This window comes from Dromiciops gliroides, chromosome 2 (genome assembly GCF_019393635.1).
Source record: "Dromiciops gliroides isolate mDroGli1 chromosome 2, mDroGli1.pri, whole genome shotgun sequence".
Lineage (NCBI taxonomy): Eukaryota > Metazoa > Chordata > Mammalia > Microbiotheria > Microbiotheriidae > Dromiciops > Dromiciops gliroides.
The window spans coordinates 516,245,145-516,261,156 of NC_057862.1; the positions used below are offsets into that span (position 1 = coordinate 516,245,145).

General features: G+C 37.9%; 1 pseudogene; it reads left to right on the forward strand.

Moving 5' to 3' along the window:
* The first annotated feature begins 2,542 nt into the window (after window positions 1–2,542).
* Window positions 2,543–10,705, forward strand: LOC122739222 (annotated as a pseudogene).
* The last annotated feature ends 5,307 nt before the right edge of the window (window positions 10,706–16,012 follow it).

Consider the following 16,012-nt stretch of genomic DNA (forward strand, 5'->3'; position numbering starts at 1 on the left):
CCTGAGTTCAAATCTGGCCTCAGACCCTTGACACTTACTAGCTGTGTGACCCTGGGCAAGTCACTTAACCCCAATTGCCTCACCAAAAAAAAAAAAAAAATTGAGGGAGGGATCAAGAATGCATGCATGTAAAAGGTGACACCTTTTTCCTACCTCAAAGGAAACTATGAATACCAAGAGTTGGAATTATGGAGGAATAGCCATTTAAGACATTATGATTTGTCGTTTTTCAGTCATTTCAGTCATTACCAACTCTTCATGACCCCTTTTTGGGGGTTTTCTTGGCAAAGACTCTGGAGTGATTTAACATTTCTTTCTCCAGCTCATTTTACAGGTGAGGAACTGAGGCAAACAAGATTAAGTGACTTGTCCAAAGTCACACAGCTAGTAAAAGTCAGAGGCTGGATTTGAACTCAGGTTTTCCAACTCCATACCAAGCACTCTAGCTGCCCAAACACTGTGATAATGGAGCTCAAATCTGAAGATTGAAAAAAGATTCTAGCCAGCCCAGTTTTTAAAATTCTGAAATAACAATTTCCTACCACATAGCTGAGACTTTCAGAATTCTTTCTTCATGGAGTAAACAGAGAGATCACTAGTCTCCATGCCTGCCCTTATGTATGGGCTTATTACTGTGATAATTAAAAGGATTCATGAGGGGCAGCTAGGTGGATAGAGCACTGGCCTCGGATTCAGGAGGACCTGAGTTGAAATCTGGCCTCACACTTGACACTTACTAGCTGTGTAACCCTGGGCAAGTCATTTAACCCTCATTGCCCTGAAAAAAAAGGGGGTTCATAAGACATAGTTTTGGGGTAATTTAATCATTTTATTAATAAGGTCAGCATATCATTAATAAAAGAATGGTCATTTGGCTATCTCTCTTACACCAAAGACTATCATGGCAGACTCAAGGCTTTTATGTTCTTTTAGAAGAAGAGTGACAATCAACTTGGATTGGTTAACACAATAGAAGGTGAGCTATATTAAAATGAGGGGCTGACAGTGACATCATGTCACCCCTGGACAGAGAAACTATTTCTATGCCCACACAACCCACAGCCTTCAGCCATCTATTCAAAGAATGTATTGCCCACCCAAGCCCAAGGAGGAGATAATGGCAGCCCCACCATGGTGGAGTCCAATCTCATTATCAGCAATGTCTTTCAAGAAGCTGAACAATCAGAACTTTAGAAAGGTGGGGAGGGGTGCAGCTAGATGGCCCAGTGGATAAAGCACCAGCCCTGGATTCAGGAGGACCCAAGTTCAAATCTGGCCTTCAGACACTTGAAACTTGCTAGCTGTGTGACCCTGGGCAAGTCACTTAACCCTCATTGACTTGCAAAAAAAAAAAAAAAAGGGGGGGGAATTCTGAATCTCCCCAAATCATTGGTTACTAATAATCATTTCTCTAATTACCATAGTTGTAATTAATTATGCCTTTCCTGACTCCATTTCCTGCCCTCCCTCCTAAACTGCCTTACATTTAACTATTATTAGTTTCATATTTCTGTTTTTCATATTTGTACGTACTGCTTGCCTCTCTATTAGTTAAATCAACTAGCATTTACTAAGCTCCATGAAAGTATTGTTTTCTTGTATCTCCGACATCTAGCACAGGACCTGTTATGCTTAATAAATACCAATTGATTGTTAAGGAAAGCCAGTATCCTTTGTTTGCCTATTCCCGTTACAAAGGTATAACGTGAAAACCCTTTGATAGCTGAAGACAGTATTAGTGGAGAGAGATGAGGAGGCATGTTAGCCCAATAGGCCGATAAGTAGTTCTCTTGAGTTAGGAAAATCCTTGTGAAGCAGTAGCAGGAAAACAATTTGCTAAAACATCTGTTGAAGCAAAAAGCTCCAGCTCATTGGAATTTCACTTACTGAATGCTCACATGCCTGCCAGAAAAACAGAAATCCAGGCAACACAATATCGGCAAGAAGAAACTATGAGCAGTAGTTACTGTATTGACATCTGCTCACTGCTAGATGGTGATCAATTTAGTTTTTCTTCTTTGCATAGCTCAGGAAAAAAATCAGACTGAGTCTGAGTTTATAAGCCAGGGCTTCATTATAGCATGCATCTCCCTAGCAAATGTTTCCCTGGTTTACTTCTTATAGAATTCTGTCCCAAAGCCAAATTAGGCACTGCTTGGGACTTGGAAAACCCACCACACGAGAACACTGACACCCAATTCATTAATGCATTTATTCAAATCAACTAACATGTGCAGCCTTGGAGAAGATAGCATTTGAGAAGCATCATGGTTTCAAGTGAATGTAGAATGTAAAAAGGCCTGAACCAAGAAACTCACTTCCTCCTGACATGACCCACCCCATTTTGTCATAGCTTTTAAATGTCAAAGAGGTCTTCCTTGTATCAAACTAAAATATGGCCCATTGAATGTTCTACCTATATTTCTGAATTCTACCCTTTGGGTCAAATAGAAGTCTCTATTCTCTATTCTCATTTCTACAGAAAGTCACTCTTTCCATTCCTCCTTTCCCCCTCGGGCCTCTCTTTCTTCCCTTTGAAATCATGTCGCCAGAGGTAATAAGTATTTATACTGTTCTCTGCCTTCGAATCTATTTCATCCTATTGCTAAGCCCTTTCCAAAGCCCAAACCTAGGTTACCCCTACCATCTGTCTTCTTTCCTCTCTGCTTCTGGATGCTACTGAAGATAGTCACACATTAAGCTTAGGCCACTTCAAATTTATGTCATCTACTCTCAACTAGGCCTTCACTACTGCATAGCAATCCTTTAATTCTTTTCCAATTGACTTCATCCCATCACCTGTTCCCTCCCACCCCACCTGCATCCTCTATCTCCCCTGTAGAAACTAGTGACAAGGTCAAAATCTATCTGATTTTACTATCATATAGCCCTCATCTCTCAACCTTGTACACAAGAATAACATAAAAAATGCTTTATTGAAATTGAAGTATATAATGTCTATAGCATTGCCTTAGCTCTATCAAATCTCTATAGAAAAAAAAGGAAATGAAGTGAGTAGAATATTGATGAAGCCATCCTGGCTTTCAGTGATCCTTGTTTTCCTAACTGTTCACAAACAATCACTTTCAAAACATAATTCTAAAATTTTGCCAAGAACTGAAGTCATGTATCATTCTATAATTTGAAAACTCCTTCTCTTCTCTTCTCTTTATTTGAAAACTAGGATATTTGCCCATCTTGTGGCACTTCTGTTCTGCATGATTTTTTTAAGCGGTAACCACTTCTGCCCCTTCTTTCAAAACCATGGGGTGTATAGTTCATCTGGGCCTGATGACTTGAACTAATTAAGACTAAGTACTCTCTTACTGTCTCCTCTCTTATCTTGGATTTCAACCTCCTGCTAGTGCTTTTTCTTCTCTATTTCCCAGTCTTAAGAGCATTTTCCTTGGCAGAATGAGAAAACTAAAGCACAGAGATGTCAACCAATTTCTCATAACTAATCAGTGGCAAAATTAGGGCTCATGCCTAAGTCTCCTTGACACCATTCCAGAGTTCTTTCTGTTATATCAAACTTCTTCTCTAGATAAGACCTGGTATTTTATCTTCAAGAAGTTTGCAATCTAGGAAGAGACTGAATACATAATGTACGAAGAGTAGATACAAAATCAATTCCTGCTAATGAATTAAGGAAATTTTCCAGGAAAAAAAGCTTGGATCATGTATTTTTTGTCCAATTTAATATAACAAAGTCTAATAAACACATATAGACAAAGCATCTGGCCTTGTACTGCTCTGGTATCACCACTTTAGAATAATTTTGTCTAGTGCATTTAGAAAGAAAGTAAGGTAAGTACTACGGATAGAGAGCCTGCTTCATAGTCAAGAAGATCTGAGTCCTACATCTGACACTTATTGGCTGTGTCACCTTGGGCAAATCACTTAACCTCTCAGAATCCCCAGGCAACTCTCTAAAACTAAATTTTTCAGAGAAGGTAGCAATCTCCACAGATAAATGGAGTTTTCTCACCAGGAATTTCCTATTCCAGTGAAATCATACATCTAGTAAAAAAAAAATCATATTATATAGGATATCTGATTTAATCAGTTTGGGAATTCCTTTATCCAAGAATAATGGCAATCTCTCTAGGCGTTGTCAAATGATCTTCAAGAGACATTGTGGCCAAATCATTCTAAATCAGGTGGTTTTCAAACAGCAAATATAAAGCTCATTTCTGAGTTCTTAGACAAACCTATTTTACTTTGAACAAAGATATCAGAGAAGACACTAAACTAGTACAGCTTTCAAGAACCCTGAATCCCCTAGAGGCCATGACAAGGCATAGAAATGGAATCAAAATACTACAAGGATTTGTCTTTCAGTAATATGGCTGGTCCTTCTACCCCACTCTGCAACTTGGTAGATCACACCCTTTCTCTGATTTAGCAAATGATCGGCAAGAGTTAAAGTATTCAAAAATAAAATAAATTGTGCATTGGCCAACCTAATGGCCAGCCTCTTTGAACTTACCTTAGCTCATACTCAAATTGCAAACATTTAGGAAAAATCTGCCAGAGACTGTGTTTTGGGGACACAGCCTGTGAGAACCCAGGGTCACCTCCTCTCCACAATGAAACATCAAAGGAAGACTTTGGTGGAAAAATTTTATTATGAACATGATATTATAATACTATAATTACTATTTTAAAAGAAAGTTGTGGGGCAGCTAGGTAGCACAGTGGATAGAACACTGGCCTTGGATTCAGGAGGACATGAGTTCAAATCAGGCCTCAGACACTTGACACTTACTAGCTGTGTGACCCTGGGCAAGTCACTTAACCCTCATTGCCCTGAAAAAAAAAGTTGCAAAGCCTCCAGCAACTTTAAATAGGCAAATATCTGTATTTTCACTGTTCTCTCTCTGCTGTACTACCCTAAATTACTAGGCTCCAGCATATCATTTTATATCTCTTTCAATATGCATCCATCTTATGCTCAAAGCAGCAGACAATTGATAAGAAAAAACTCTAGGTCTACATCATTTTCCTTAACACATCAAAGAAGATGTCTCTTAATTTACTTCAGGAAGAGAGATAGGAGAACAAGACATTCAGCCCATTCCAAGTGAGAAGTAGTGGGAAAAGTGCTGCCATCGGAGACAGAGGATCAGAGCTCAAGTCCTTAACTCCACTATTTATTAACTGTGCAACCCTAAGCAAGTCACTTCTCAGTGACTCACTGAGCCTCGGTTCTGTCACTCATAAAAAGAAGACAATCATTATTGTGCTCTCTAACTCATAGGGTTGTTGTGAAGAAAGCCTTGGTAAAACACAAAATACTCCAAAGAGGTGAGTTGCTCTGGTGTCATTGTAATACGGCACTCTTAGAACAGTAGACTATACCTTCCTGTCTCTAATGTGCACATCAACCATATTTGTTATGCATGGTGCTCCTGTAACAGCTCCTTAAGGGATAGAAGGACTGTAATTATTTTCCAGTCAAATCCACCAGTCAAGTCTGCAAACAAAATTTTTGTTTCATGTTGGCTTCTGGTTTCCCTTGTCTGCTAAGCTTGGCATTTGTCCCTTTTTTTCTCCCAGCCAACAGCTATAAGACGAGCAAGCCAAGTGACAGGAATTGTTGTCTTATGCCTCCCCTAAGACGGTTCTCATTCTTTTTGTTAACTCACATACAGACAGCTACAAAGCTAGATGTGTTTCTTAAGTAGAAAAATTCATTTAAGAATCTGAAGGAAATACTGACACTGAATTTTGGCAGATGTTAAACAGCTGGATCAGCTATTCCACAGGAAGAATGTGTTCTTCTGTATTCAAAATCAAAATGACCACTATTATCACAAAACTGAATATGAACTGCATGGAAAATATAAAGTTCTTGCTTAAATTATTTACACATATACCAATTAAAAATTATGACCAATGGCATGATATTTTAGCTGTATTATTTTTCAATGATATAGTCATGTGTTGTCTGTTCAGGCAAGGCTTCAAGAAGAAAGTACTATGTGAGTTGATAATTCAACAAGTATTTCTTAAACACCCGCTATGTGGCAAGCACTATGTGAGACACAAATACAAAGAATGAAATATCTGCTCTATGCATCTACTTCCATTATATGAAGAAAGTGTGAAATTTAATGAATAGACAATTGGAGTCAGAAAATCTGTTTCCAGATGTCTCTACTACTTACCATGCCATCTGACCATGATTACTTTTCTCAGCTCTGTTACAGTTTCATCTGTAAAAATGAGGATAATACCACCTGACCCACCTATATCCTCAAACTATCTTCTTTTTAATATAAAGTTCTATATAAATTCCAGTTATTTTTATAGCTATACAATAAAGGGTTTTTTTGTTTTGCATACTAAAGATAGTTTATTAGTCTAAGCTAGGAGTTCTTAATCTTCTTTGTGCCTTGGCCCACTTTGGCAGTCTGGTGAATCCTATAGACTGCTTCTCAGAACAATGGTTTTTTTAAATGCATAAAATAAAATACAGAGGGTTACAAAAGAAATCTAATGTATTGAAATAAAAAAGTTATCAAAATATTAAAAAAAAAACTTATGCACCCCAGGTTAAGAACTCTTGATCCAAGAAAAAGCTGGGCCTTTTTTATGTTCCCCATGTGGCATTTGGAGGGGGCTCTGACCTTATTGATGAGGGCATTCCCTTCACCAATATAGATTGCGACCCTACTGTCATTTCCTTACTCACTACATTCCATCTTCTATGTCTGTGATTTTGCATTGGCTGTACCCCATACCTGGAATTCTTTCCCTCTTTTTCTCTGCCTCTTACTTTCCCTTGATTCCTTTAAGAATAAGAGCAAATTCCACTTGATCCAGGACTTTTCTTACTCCCCTATATGCCAGTGTCTTCTCCTTCGAGACTGCTTTTCATCTACACTATATATTTTGTAGAGACTTAAGTATTTTTATTTTTGTCTCTCCCTCTAGAATGGCAACTCATTGAAGGCAGGAACTGTGTTTTTGCCATTTTAAGGTATCCTTAATGCTTAGCATGATGCCTGGAACATAAGAAGTTGTTCTTCATCCTACATTTTTGAAGAGGACTAGTGACATCACAGGGTGATGCCTTGACTTGTGCATGAATTGGATTTAAATGAGGCAGAATTGCACAAAGTCATCACCTCACTCTCTATTCCAGTGTCATTGAAGTTCAATGGCAAAATAAAAGTCAAGATGGCCTGGGATGCAGGGAATGACCTTGATGTTTTTGATGTCTAACCAAGGTTTATGAGCTCCATAGTGCCTGTTTCAGCTTCCTCATGTCATTGGAACAAATTGTTCTTATCCAGGTTGGAGACCTTCAACCTGGATTTAGCCCAGATTGTTTTACTGGGGTTTGGACACTGAACATGCTACAGCTTCTTGGAGCCACAGGTAAAAGTTGGGTGATAGGGGACAGCAAATATGGATGAGAAGTCCTTAAAAAGGCTCAGCAAGTCCTCACATCAGAGGTTATAATCCTCTTTGAACATCCCATACACTCCCACATAAGTACTTAATAGATGTATGTTAGTTGATTGATGGATTGATCGTCCCCTATCTACCCTTCCTGAGGGACTCCTGCTCACCCACTAGGGAAGGGGGCTTACTCTAGAGCTCCTGACATTGCATGGATACCAGTGGAAGTTGTCCACTGGCCTCCTTTGATTTTGTCACATGACCCGCCTGCTTTCTTTTATTATCACCTTTCTCTTTAATGAAATACTTTACACAACTTTCTCTTGTACAATTCTGCACTAGTAATGACTTGCAGCCTGTTCATGCCCACCATGTATTTCTTCATTGTTCTTTGGATGGTGCTACACAAAAAAGCAGGTAGCCACATGACCAAGGTTTTGAAACGGCAATACAATGCCTAACCTATTTTAAATATGCACTGGCAAGCCATATGTATGAAATTTCCATTCCTGTAATGAAAATTGAAACATGACCTTCAGGTGCATATGAAATAGGAAGAATTTGAAAAAGTGAAACGATCAGAACATGATCCTAGATTTAGGACCCAAGCAAATGTGGGCAACATGAGAACATTGAGCACCTAGATAATATGTAAGAATGGAAGGGCTTCTCAAACCAGAAACTAAAGTTGTAACGTTAACCTCTCTGGCTAGCAGGTCCCAGACCTGCTATCACTGCTTCCTCAGACATCGTTCAAGACACTGTCCCTCTACCCTAAATAGAGACCATAGTTTGATGGTATCCATTCCTGTCAAAAATATTCTAAACCTTCCTCCAGAAAGCTGGAAAATCTTTGATCTTCTATGCCCAGAATTGCCCCCAAAAAGTTGCATCCAAACTTGCTTTTCTGGCTATGGCAACTTCACCACCTCTTTCAGAAAAAGTAAAAAATAAAAAATAAACAAATACATCCAACCAATGAGAGGGACAACATTTCCAAAACATGGCCCAGAATGCTGATGATTCTCAGCAAACCATTGAGAAATCCCGATTTCCCTCTGGCCATCCATCCTCTGCCATGAACCAGGGAACTTCCAGTAACTGCCCCTTCCTAGAAGCTCAGATGAACTAACAAACAGCAATACTTACCACAAGGAATTTCAAGAGGGTGTGCAAGAAACGTAGTCTTTAAGTAAAGAAGCTGCTCAAAATCCAGTTACTCCCACTGTGATTAATCTTGAAACTGGTAGAGAAGACTAGAAACATTTGCAAAAGAATTTTCAGGAACCCATGCAAAAGCAAAGACCAGAAAGGACATTCCACCTCCTTACGGACAACTTAACAAAATCTCTTTCTACTTTCCAGTGGGATTGTTTCTTTGAGGGGAAAAAATGAGGGAAAAAGTGATCATACTTATTGAGTGTTTAAAAGCATGAGCCAGAGGAAACACATACTCCCAATGGCAGATGACTACACAGAATCTCTTGCTAATAAAAAGTAGGTGTCTGTCTGGTGTAGCAACAACTACCTAGGGATGAGTTGCCATCCTCGAGTGTGTGGGGCAGTCATGGAAACATTAAAACAATATGGTGGGGCAGCTAGGTGGCGCAGTGGATAGAGCACTGGCCCTGGAATCAGGAGTACCTGAGTTCAAATCTGACCTCAGACACTTAACACTAGCTGTGTGACCCTGGGCAAGTCACTAAACCCCAATTGCCTCACTAAAAAAAAAACAAAAACAAAAACAAAAAAAACCCCACCAATATGGTACTGTTGCATAAGGCACCAGAAATATTTCTGGAATTAGTAAGTTTTACATTAATCTAGAATAAGAACTAATTGATCTTAATGGGAAAGATGCAGTATTATTATTTGCATTCTGCTTTATTGTTAATGACTCCACCCTCTTCACTTTGGTTAAGATGATACCAAGCTGTGAAATTTATTCTGATTCTGAAAACCACACCCCCATGATCCAAGGAATTCATAATGTCAGAGTGCCAAAGCATATATTTCACCATAATGATGTAAGCCATCAACCTAGGGAACATTGTACACAGTAACAGTACCATTGTAAGATGATCAACTGTGATAAACTTAGCTCTTCTCAGCAATGAAATGATCCAAGACAATGCCATAAGACTCATGATGAAAAATGCTTTCCACAGACAGAAAAAGAACTATGGAGTCTGAATGCAGATTGAAGCATACTATTTTCACTTTTGTTTTTGCTTTTTGTTGTTGTTTCTTCTTGTGTTTTTTTTTCCTTTTGTTCTGATTCTTCTCTTACAACATAACTAATGTGGAAATATGTTTAACATGATTGTAACGTATAACCTATATCAGATTGTTTGCTGTCTTGGGAAGAAAGGAGGGAAGGGAAGGTGGGAGAAAATTTGGAACTCAAAATCTTACAAAAGTGAATGTTGAGGGGCAGCTAGGTGCACTGGCCCTGGATTCAGGAGGACCTGAGTTCAAATCTGCCCTCAGACACTTAACACTTACTAGCTGTGTGACCCTGGGCAAGTCACTTAACCCCAATTGCCTCACCAAAAAAAAAAGTGAATGTTGAAAACTATCTTTACATGTAATTAGAAAAAAATAAAGGTCTGAGGATACATTATTTAAGCCATCTCAGAGAGCTGCTAAAAAGATTAGACACATCAGTCCCTAAAATTTTTACATTTGAAATTATTCACTTAATGGATGAGTGGTATGTCCTTTGGAAGAATTGTGATGTTGCCCATGAATATGGAGTGACTGCCTTTGTGAATGAAGTCTATGCTATAGGATTACATGGTGTTTGAGGTTGTGGGATAGGTGATTCAGAGGAAACCGTGGACAATAGAGACATTTCTGGAACCTTGACAAAGATTTCAATTATGTTGGTGTCCATATCTCCAGAACAAGTTCTTTAAGACACCATGCAATCCAATTCTGCTAGTTTTATTTTCACTACTTCCCTTCTCCTTATGTTTCTGGCTGGCACTCTGGAACTAGTCTGAATCTTAAAGAATAAAGAAGGATGAGCCCTTCACTGGCAGCACCAGCATAATGTCAAACTTATGAGACAGATGCTAATGGATAAAAACCTCCCTGTGTTTCACTGTCCCAGTCAAATCACTCCAGTCTAGGTGGCAGATGCTGCTAAGAACACAGATGTCTATGACAAATTCATAAGCAAACATTATATCTACACCCAAGCCATCAAGTTCCCAATAGTCCTGTCACCCAGATGAAGAGCTCCTCTATATATATATTCCCCACCCCTCACCACACTTCCCAAATGAACAATTTTCTTTTTTTCTCCCTTGCTTGTTTTTAATCACAAAAGTAGGGGCAGCTAAATGGCGCAGTGGATAGAGCACTGGCCCTGGATTCAGGAGTACCTGAGTTCAAATCCGGCCTCAGACACTTAACACTTACTAGCTGTGTGACCCTGGGCAAGTCACTTAACCCCAATTGCCCCTCAAAAAAACAAAACAAAAAAAAAGTATTTTATTATTTTGTAGTTACATGTAGAGATCATTTTCAACATTTGTTTTTATAAGATTTCTAGTTTCAAATTTTTCTCCCTCCCTCCCCTCCCTCCTCCTCCCCAAGACAGCAAGCAATCTGATATAGGTTATATATGTCCAATCACATTAAACATATTTTTGCATTAGTCATGCTGTGAAAGAAGAATCAAAACAAAAGTGAAAACCCTCAAAAAAAGAAAAATGAAAAAAGTAGAAACAGTATGGTTCAATCTGCATCTAGATTCCACAGTTCTTTTTTTTCCAGATTTGGAGAGCATTTTCCATCATGAGTCCTTTGGAACTATCTGAGAAGAGTCAAGTCTATCACAGTTGATCAACACACAATGTTGTTGATACTATGTACAATGATGATGAACAATTTTCTAGAGAACCTGCTGGACACTCAGAAATTTCTAGTGGAGCTTCTATAGGACACTCTTACATTTTGAAGTCTAAAGTGAGACAGAAAAAGCCTGTTTCCAGGACATGAGCAACCTGGTTTCTCTCAGTGCCTGAATCTAACATCCATAAGGCAACCTGATATCATCCAGTAAACTATTCATCTTGTCTCTATAGTTTTTACACATGAATAAACTTATCTTAAATTTTAATCCATAGTAGCAACAGTTCTGAAAATAAATTGCTATTAAAGGGGGGTGAGGGGAAGGAGAAGATGAGAAAAATCAGATGAGATGACTAAAAAAAAATAGATTCTACCTGGTTCACAATTTTGCCTAGGCACTTCTCTGCTTGTTGATTGATTGATGGGTAAATTTCCTCCCTTTTTTGTGAGGCAATTGGGGTTAAATGACTTGCCCAGGGTCACAGAGCTGGTAAGTGTCAAGTGTCTGAGGCCGGATTTGAACTCAGGTCCTCCTGACTCTAGGGCCACTGCTCTATTCAACTTCTCTGCTTCTTAACATAAATTCATATACCAAACAATTAAATTTAGATACTTAACAGCATATATTTTTTTCTTAGTCCTGGCTCAGTCATGTACTAGATATGTGGCCCTGGATATGTCCCTTAATGTCAGGGGAAGTAAATTTCCTGAGGTCACCCAGCCTATAAGTTCCAAATGCAGGATTCAAATCCAGGTCTTCTGTCTCAAACTCTAATGTTTTTTCCCTCTATTGCCTATGAACAGAACCTGTAGAAAATAGCCATGATGACCAGCAATTGAATAATCTCTACCAATATCCCCATGTTGGAAACACCATACCAAAAGACTTTGGAGACACAGAAAAGTGATTTTTTCCCCCACTGTCAACATATGCTAGCTAAGCCAAGGTAAACTCTATATCTCGTTTTGCGCAAATATGAGCTGGGGAGAATAAGATTCACAAAATTAACACATGGAGGCTTTCAGGTTAAAAATAAAACAAAATGCATCTCCTATTTCATGGATAGTGTTCCACATCATTTTTCATAAGAATGGGATACTGACTTGATTATTTTGAATGAAATGTCTTCTGTATCCATAATTGTCCTCAATATTATTTGGCAGGTATTCTCTTTAAAGTAATAGCATAGTTCTACTACTCAACCTTATAAAATGGGAACAATTGTGACTTCCCCTGGGTTGCTGTGAGGATAAAATAAGGTAATATTTGTAAAGTGTATTTCAAACCTTAACATAATATGTAAATGCTAAGTATTTTTTGGTATTATTATAAAGCAAATCTGTTGAGTAAGGTGCTACATCAAAGTCCCCAAAAATAGTATTTAAAAGACAGTTACACCTACTTCTTGTTTTATTAAACACATCTGAATCTACCCATCCCAAAAGAATTGACCAAACCCTAATCGACCCTTGTCATTGTTTTGGCTTCCCAAGGATGCATTTCTTTATAAGGTGATGTGGTTTGGAGGGGAGAGAATGACTTTACCTTTAGGGGATGTGAGATAAGACAAGTATAAAATTAATGTGAAATTAGATTAAGTTTTTACTGTACAGATATAACTTTCCTATTGCTGTTCAAAATCACATTTATCAGCAGGTGTTTCATTTCTAGAAGACAAGTCTTTGAGACATTAAGCATAACTTCATGCCACACAGGAGAATCTTTAATCATATTTGCCAGCATGATGAGGGTTAGGCAGTAGCAATTCAGCTGGGAGGAACCTTGAGCCATCTGGCCATAAAAATATCAGACTAATACAATGAAGGTTTAGTTTCTTCCTTTCTTTAGTTTAAATAAAATCTAACAAACCAATAAAAAAGGAATTAAATACATGGGTAGTAATTCAATGCTGATAATCTAAACCAACCTTAATCTGATCGTATCTCATGGTATTAGATATGAAAATCTATCCTTTTAAAAAATATCTTCATTATAATTCTGTACTTCAATGGTTCTGTGATCTCATCAATGTGGTAACTCCTTCCACTGATGCATGTTGCAATCCATGCCTAACCATATCATGTGACTTGACCATGACTTCCCATAAATTTTCCACAGAGGGTCTACTCAACAAGCTAGGAGTCTTCCTATAGCACTCTTGGCATTGCATTGTCAAAAATATTTTTTATTGTACTCTGTGTTTTAGGCACAAGAATACAAGAAATATTTTTATGAATTTATTATTGCTCTAAATCCAACTTTTGTCTAATTTAGAGAGAAAAATGTCCAAAGTCTCTCCCCTCCCATGTACTTGGACATCTCTCTATACCCCCAAGAAAAACTGAGGTAATATTTGTAGGAATCTTAAACAAGGAAAATGTTATAAATATGTTAAAAATCCAATTCATAGCTAGTATTACAGGATAATATCAAATATCAAATAAGATAATACTTGTAAAAGTACTTAGGGCCACAAAAAAAATAAAATAAAATAAAAGTACTTAGCACAGTGCCTGCCACATAGCAGATGCTTAATAAATGTTTGTTCCCTTTCCTCTTCTCTTAATCTTCACCAAGAACTACTCAATTCCTTCCTCAGTAAATCCCTTCAAGAACTTAACAGGTCTCCTCTCTGGAGATTGATTTTTTAATCCTTTCAGAGGACAATTGTCATTTTAAAATCTGATCCTACAGCATGAATATCAGTGAAGCACAAATGATCCTCTGATATCCACTCAACAATGATTCTGTACTCTAGTTGTCACCCTCAGTAGAGATAGTACAGAATGACAGTCACATCATTATAAACAAAAAGTCATGGATGCAGTTGCACTAGGAATTACCATAAAATGTAGAGAATACTTGTCCAGAATGGTGGAAGGGGAGCTCCAACCATGGGGGAAAGGTTGAACAAGATGCCCTCTTAGGTCCCTTCCTACTCCTAGGTTTCAGTGACTACAACAAATATATTGACCTGGAATCCTTGTGCTGAAAATTGCTCAGGGTGAGACAAGTAAGAAACACTGGGAAGAAAATTTGACTATTTTATATCACCAATATTGACCATGATATGACTTTCCAAAATGCCTAACTCAAGTTAATAAATATTTATTGAGCCCTTACTATACTAGTCCATGGAGATGTAATGATACAAAACCAAAATACTATTAAATTCAATTCATCAAACATGTACTAAGCATAAATTATGTATCAGTCACAGTTCTAGGTCCTAGAGATACAGATATGAACTAAGACACAGTCACTACCCTCAAGGGGTTTACAAATTAATGGGAATAAATATGCATGTATGTAAACACATGTTCTACCAGATTCCATGTGAAAATAACAAAGGACAAAATGCCCTCGGAAAATTTGAGGAAGGAAACATAACTTTCAGATATGATGGGGAGTTTTGGAGAGGGTGGGCCTTAAAGGAAGAGAAGGATTTCAACAGGTGGCAATGAGGAAGAAGAGTTTTATAAGCATGGTGGACATCACCTGATGCAAGCAAAAGACACTAGGACAAAAATCAAGAAATGACAGTCTGACTGGACCATAGAATTCTGAAGAAGAAATCACCCTCAGGCAACTCTGAATAAGACTTTAGTTTAGATAGAGCCATTTACCTCAGTTGCAGTTATGTGTGTGGCTTTATTTCCCTGAACTTGACTGAGACTAGGACCCAAGAGCGGTAGTAAGATTGGGACACATGTTTCTTTGTAACCTTTTCATATCAGTGGATGTTCCATTAACAGTTTGATGTTGTTAGACATTTTTAGCTAAATTAAAAGTGAATGTGGCCTAGTTTATTTTTCAGGAGATGCAGAACCATACCAACGCAGGTTCCAAATTACATGGTCAACTTAATTAACTGTGAGAAAATTCAGGAGTATGCTAGTAAGTGTTTAACAGTTGGGAGTAGTGGAGTATGTATGTACACTTTTAAGTTTAATCTGTATAGTTAATACTTTTTTAAAATGCAGACAATAAATAAAACTAAATCAAGACCTGATTTGTAGCAACTACTAATTTCTGAGATATAAATGCTCACACTTGATTGGGAGACATGGAAGACACTGGCACAGGACAATACCCACATCAAAGAATGTGCTGTGCTCTGTGAGCAAAGCAGAAATACAGTTGCTCAAAAGAAACACGAGATGCGCAAATTTAGAGACATCTCCATCCCAAATGTTCATACGGACTATTTGTACCCGATCTGTGGTAGAACCCTCCAAGCTCTCATTGGTCTCATTAGCCAGTTGGACATAATGTTCATTGACCCTGACACTGTGATGTCATCTTGGTTTTCTTCAAGTATGAAGAACAACAATAAATGAATGAATAAAATTCCCACACTGAAAATTCAATAATCAACTCTAGCAAGCCAGTTAGAGATAGCTTTAGCACACCCATGGGTAAATTCCCAAGAAGCCTTATCTTCAAATTCTTCTTGACATTGTCACTCTCATTTAAATACTGTGTTGACACTAATAAAATTTGGCTTGTTCAAGTTCCCAAGTTCTTAGAAGTGAAGAATTTGTTATTATGCTTACTTATTTCATGGGGGAAAATGAGAATCCAGAGTGAGTCCAGAGAGGAAGGAAACCAGATCTCCTTTGAGCATAAACCTTGCATGAGTGTAAAAGATACCTGAAATGGTGATATTTATTAACTTTAGGGCCAAGAGTAGTTTACCATGACATTACTATGGTTCTTAGATACTCTTTTTGTTTTTTG